Source organism: Schistocerca nitens, chromosome 7, assembly GCF_023898315.1.
Source record: "Schistocerca nitens isolate TAMUIC-IGC-003100 chromosome 7, iqSchNite1.1, whole genome shotgun sequence".
Classification (NCBI taxonomy): domain Eukaryota; kingdom Metazoa; phylum Arthropoda; class Insecta; order Orthoptera; family Acrididae; genus Schistocerca; species Schistocerca nitens.
This window is the reverse complement of record NC_064620.1, coordinates 355,965,112-355,971,580: the sequence shown is the minus strand read 5'-3', so window position 1 is coordinate 355,971,580 and position 6,469 is coordinate 355,965,112.

Sequence of the window (6,469 nt, the reverse complement as noted above, 5' to 3'; positions counted from 1 at the left end):
TCATAAAAAAGAGAGTGGATTCGAAAAATGCAATTACGTAATACAAAAGGGTAATTTCACACACCATATAAGGAGCTCGAGGAACAGAAATCTCAATTTAATATTTTAGAAAGTCGGAGCTTATAGCTTTTTTATTTGCTGTGTTAAATTGTATCCAGAATTACTAAAAGGAACCCAGTGTTACAATGATTCTCTTTAAGGTTTAGTAGCCAGTCCAGTGCAATTTTTGTGCAGTAGTAAAATTTCCCTCGATACCTTGACTCTTCAAGATGTAAAGGTTTTCTTTACACCTCGCATCTGGCTATTTAATAGTTGAAGTGCATTATTTGTGCTGTGTTTAGCTAGTGAAATCACAAATATTGACAAAATAATGCTTGCAAAACTGCTTCACACACAATCCAGGGAATTGCTTAACAAAAAATAAGCCTGCTACAAAAACATATTTAAACAAACAAGGTGCAATGTCTTAAAAGTTTGTCCATTTCTTCATGAAACGCTAGTCCACCTGCTAATCAATCAAATTCTACACAGAGTACTTTTTTGACTTCAAGTTGCAGCCATATTGCAATCCATTTCAATACGGTACCGTTATGTACAATAATCCACTTCATACATGTAGTAACGGGCAAGTAATTTATTATGCACATGTCGTACAATTATGATTGCTACCTTACTGTTTCAACTAACATTTCGTAACTGCTTAAAAATTTTAACGAAAGAAATAACAAAACTAAATAATTTATAACAAATAAATAACATTACACAACTAATATCAACAACGGAAAACACGATGAAACGAAATATGGAGATCTGTGCATGGCCATGTATTGGGAGGTTATGAACTTGGGATAACACCATCCATCAAAACTTTCTCCCCGAGGAACCTTGCCAGTTACATGACAGGACAGGCCGGCCAATGTGGATGTCGCCATTTGAAACATTTCAGAATGTTTTGGCGTGACGGTCAGCGTATATACAAAACAAATGAATTGTGAAGGGCCGGCCGAAGTGGCCGTGCGGTTAAAGGCGCTGCAGTCTGGAACTGCAGGACCGCTACGGTCGCAGGTTCGAATCCTGCCTCGGGCATGGATGTTTGTGATGTCCTTAGGTTAGTTAGGTTTAACTAGTTCTAAGTTCTAGGGGACTAATAACCTCAGCAGTTGAGTCCCATAGTGCTCAGAGCCATTTGAGCCAATTGTGAAGGCCAATTCACACTTGTCACATCATACCACGTCACATAATGTCAAAACATCCCACAGAGCATTTCAAGTAGTGGAATTTAAGGCCAATTCACACTGATCGTCACGTCACTTCAAGTCAATTTGAGTCGCGACTCTAATTGTGATCTTCGCAAGGCAATTCTCAATTGCTTTGACGCGCAAAGTGCACATGCACTATGCAGTAGGTGTAGCTTATGTATGTGGATGCTGGAGTCCGCATTTGTACGAAAATGACATTTATTAGGCTCAAATAGTTTGCAACTTGCAGGCATAGCTTGTATACTACAGAAGGAAAACAGAAGTTGGCTATGCGGCCAAGGAGGTTAGGGGAGGAGAGGATGACACCAGGAGTGGAGTTGGATTCAGGGCGGGTGTGCTGGGGAATAGGGACGAGGTCGCCTTGGAGGGAGGAGAGAAACCGATGCCACCGCTGTAACTGGGTGGCGGAACGGCTATGGACGTTGAGGTCGGCGTCGGTCACGTAGGAGGAGAAGGTACGGTCAATGTGGGAGAGGAAGTCAAAAGGAATAGGGGTGTTAGGGTGGACATAGATGGTGGCACAGGTGATGGTAAGGCCAGGGAAGAAGAGACTAAGGATCAGGTGTTCGGTAGGGTCGGGAAGGAGAGGTTGGTGCCGAACTGGGATCTGGTGGTGGTGACCAATGGCAACTCCGCCACGTGCTATCGGGAAGAGATTATCGGAGCGGTGAAGGAGGTAGGGCAAGGTGTGTATGGTGTGGTGGGGGTGAAGAAAGGTTTCATTGAGGAGGAAGGCATCCACGAGGTGGGTGGTGAGGGTGTGCATGAAGAGGTTCTTGTTGGCGGGATGGGAACGGATGTTGTTGAACAGGATACGGTGCTGTCGCGCCATGACAGGGATTTAGACGAGGGTGTCGAGATGGGAGAAGGTGAAATGTGCCTAGTTGAGGGAGTAGGTGGCATACATTTTGAGGTGGAAAATGGAACGGGCAGCAAGGGATATCTGCTGGAGGGTGTGAGGGCACTGGAAAGGGTGGACATTTTGGAGAACGATGCTGAGGAACCTGATGATGTCCTCAGCGTTGGGGGGGGGGGGACGAAGGGAATTGCCAGGAGCGGTGGGGGCGTCAAGAGGGCGGACAGGGAGAGTGAGTTCAGGAGTGGTGGGAGGGGGTCGGGCCTTACATTTTTGGGAGTACGTGGGATGTGGGAGATTACAGGTGTTACAGGAGGGAGGGGACTGGAGGTTGGGGCACTGCCGGAGGAAATGCGCTTGCTTACAGTGCGGGCAGATGGGGGCCTCGCGGCACTCAGATGTTGTATGCGTGTTATAGTGCAGACACCTCTGGCAGCGGAGGGACTGAGGAGGGGAACGGGAGGGGTCGACTTTGTAGCATTGGTTGAAGAGGAGGGCACCCTCCTTCAGGAGACGGTCTATGGAGGGGGTGTGTTCCGAAATAACCCAAATAAGGCGGGTGGGGCCGGCTGAGATGAAAATGCGGCGGACCGACCGTACTTCCAACGAGGGATGCACCTTGAGCTCCGCCAAGACCTCATCCTCCATGATCGTTGGACTAAGCCGAGTGATCAAGGCGGTGAGGGTCGGCGGGCGGGGGTTGGGGTTGGCGGGAGGGAGACTGGGAAGGTGCAGGGGCCAAAGCGGGTGATGGGGATGTGGGAAAGGATGTCAGTGTGAAGGGTAGGGCTGCGGGAGAAGATGAGGAAGTAGTCAAGGCGATGAGTGAGGAGGGAGATGGGGGCAGCGGGAAAGTGTTGGCGGAAGAAGAGATTGAGGTTCTGGGCCTCGAGAAGGGAGGGATCAGGACGGGAGAGGAGGTATCTGTAGGAGGAGGGGAAGGAGAAGGAGGGAGCAGGGACAGGCGGGGAGACATCCACGGCATCCTGGGGGGGGGGGGAAGGAGGATGGGGAGCAGAGAAGGCAGGGGTGCCACTGGGGCGTTTGATGACGATGGAAGGGTGAGAGGATGTGTGGGGGACAGGGGCAATGGGAAGATGGCGGGAAGTGGCAGGTCCCGGCGTGGATGCTGGAGCCGGTGCCGGAGATGGCGATGTTGAAGGCGACGGCGATGATGAGGATGACAACGATGGTGAAGGCGAGTGCGGGGCGTGGGCTGTGGCCCTCCAGGCCACCACTCCAGCAAGGGCCGCAGAAATGGAAGGAGCAGAGGGCGGGAGTGGAGGGAAGGGGTCAGAGGAGGAGGCGCGGGAGGAAGGAGCCGGGGAAGGGCTACAAAAAGCGAAGGAGCAGGGAGATTGAGAGCAGGGGCATGGAATGTGGGGGAGGAGATTGGGCACACCACGTGATGGTGGTGGTGGTGGTAGCGGCGGATGGGGACGTGTAGACTATGGCAGTAGTGGTGGCAGTGGTAATGGTGGTGGGAGTCAACATGATGAGAGGAAAAAAGGCACAGGACAGGACAAAAACGACAGAAGAGAACAATGGACTTACAAGGTGGACGAAAAACAGAGGAAGGCAGACGATGAAAAGCCGATTGGGGCCGAAGCCTCACTCTACTGCCGCTGGCAGGGAGCGACCGCAAGGCAGGAACTCTGGCTGGCTGGCAGGAACGCTGGCTGGCTGGCAGGATCGCCGCTGCCGGTGCTGCTGTTGGCTGGAACCGCTACTGCTGATTCTGCTGACTGGATCCACTGCTGCTGGCACCTGCAAAACCCTAACACTTCGATTAATGACGAAAGCCACAATCAAAGGGCGGTATTCATAACGAATTACTGCCGGAGATGTTTATTTAAAGGTTAGCAAGCAGAATTATAAGCAGAATAGGTGTTATCTAAGATGGTGGTGGTTGTTGGGATGTGTAAGGGGGACTAAACAGCGAAGGTCATCAGTCCCCCGGTGTTATCTAAGAGAATGGAGTCTGAGTGAATAATATATATCCGTGGTCCGTGTTGTACAAAGACAGTAACAAAATAGTTTACATATTTTAATTGATGTGCATAGGCTGTCTTACAATATTCGCAATAAAGTGAACATAAAAAGGTAAAAACTGAATAAGAAACACACCTCTTACACATTTTTGCAGGTCCAGTCGCTCATGCAATCCCTAAGAAGAGCGTTCGAAAACAACTATGTTAAATTACAACTCCAAGATTGTCCAGCGTCTCGACTTACGCACTTATACTACCACATCTATTAAACACAGCAGTTCGTTTCCTCGGATTACATTACATCACATTTACTTTCATAGCGTTACGAAATAGTGGTGTACAAAATACTAGATTCAGTTACAGTGTCTGGATAGTTGCTGCGGCGAAGAAAGTGGACGACTGCGGGAGATAAATTATTCGTCCATGGCGGGATCGAAGAAAGCGACCGACTGCAGCAGAGAAGTTGTCCGTTCATGTGGTGGGGTCGATGTGAGCGACCGATTGCGGGAGATATTGCCGAGATTACTAGCGATATATCGCTCGTATGTTGACGGGAAGGGGCGCATCGCAAGTGTTCTGTGCATCACAAGGCACTAGGCAGCTGAGTGGCGGTAAAAGCAATCTAATGTAGTAGTGATGGGCTAAACTGCGATTTTCCGATATCAGTGATTTCAGTGAATGCTACTTTTCAGTATCTGTTATTCTTAACCGCGATTTGTCGCAGTTAAGAGTCGCAGTTAAGGAACATAGGTCGTGTATCCCTCCGCCACTGCTATTTCTGCGATTTCTGCTACTTCCGCGATTTCTGCGACTTCTGTGACTTCTGCGATTTCTGCTACTTCTGCGATTTCTGCTACTTCTGCGATTTCTGTGACTTCTGCTACTTCTGCGATTTCTGTGACTTCTGCTACTTCTGCGATTTCTGTGACTTCTGCTACTTCTGCGATTTCTGTGACTCCTGCGATTTCTGCGACTTACCACCATATGAAAAAGTTACATCTGTCAACACAGAAAATTGCATCGCAACAAACCTGTCACTGGCAAGTATGTTTTACGTGTTTTCTTCCGTTGACTTTAATTTTGTATTAAAGAAACAACTGTGAAAATATTAATAGTGTAATTAATATGTAAGTAGCCGTACAGTACCGTAATAGTTCGTGTTTAGAAAATGAATTCTAACATATTGTTATGTTCACAGGTACCTGAACTACATTTCAGTCACTCAGTAAAGTGATAACTCAAAATATCATTGTCAGCAGATCTGAAGAAATTTGGCACCACGTCTTTAGACCGTTTTCGTCAGACGAGAGGTTAGTTTCTAAGCGTTTCGATGGACTTAATTACTTCAGTGAGATCGTTCTTGCAAATGTGACATTCATTATAGCAAATATTAGCAATCTACTCTGTCAACTATATTGCTAGTAATTAGTGACAGCAAAAATTGTTTAATAATCCTTGTGTTTTTGCAGACGCAGTTCTGACTCTGATTACTGGTTGCTGTACGTATCTATCCACATCAAGGCTGTTGAGAGAGATTCGTGAAGATTCAAGACAGCTTTTAGAGGATTTGCTGTTTAAAAGTGAAATAATTGTGAAATAAGTGTGTGAATGATTAAACTGTGTTTTATTGAAGTTGTTGTGCGATTTTAAAGGCATAATAAATGTTAAATACAGTGAGTGAATAATAAAAATCTCATTTTCCACATGTTAAGCCGTCCAATACCCGTAATTTTCCGCCACTTACTTATTGGTAAACACTTGTTGGAGAGTGACATGCCGCCCCCCCCCCCCTTTCTCCACAATCTTGGTGTGACACTGACCTGTAACACATCCCGACGTCTACAATATGCATTTTGAGGCTTTTGATGTGAAAGTGGGAAGTACAGATCTTCCAGTTAAATCGGGAATAGCTTAAGTGCATTACTTGAAAGTAACACAGGAAAACCTTACTTATGTAGGTGGTAGTAGTGTCGGCAAAAAGTTCTTGTGTGTGAAGTTGCCATGTAGAACACCATGTGTAAAACTTTTCTCCCGAGTCTTGAACTGTGTCGGAACAAAAGTGAGGCATTCATATGACTGTTTTCATTTCTCTACACTTATACAGATGTCTGAGTTCTGCTGTGTTAACATTGCAAAGTCCTGTAGGCATCTGGAGTATTAATCAAAACTGTCGTATTGGAAGCAGAATCAAACACATTTGTTACGTTACTTGATATTTTCAGGAGAAAAAGGCAATGTTGCTTCTTATTAATATAATACATTCAGAGTCACAGCAGTATTTGACCAACCATAACTGATGCTGAATGTGCATGTCGTCATATAATATGAAAGGCTTATTTCAATAGTGGTACAAGTCCATTACC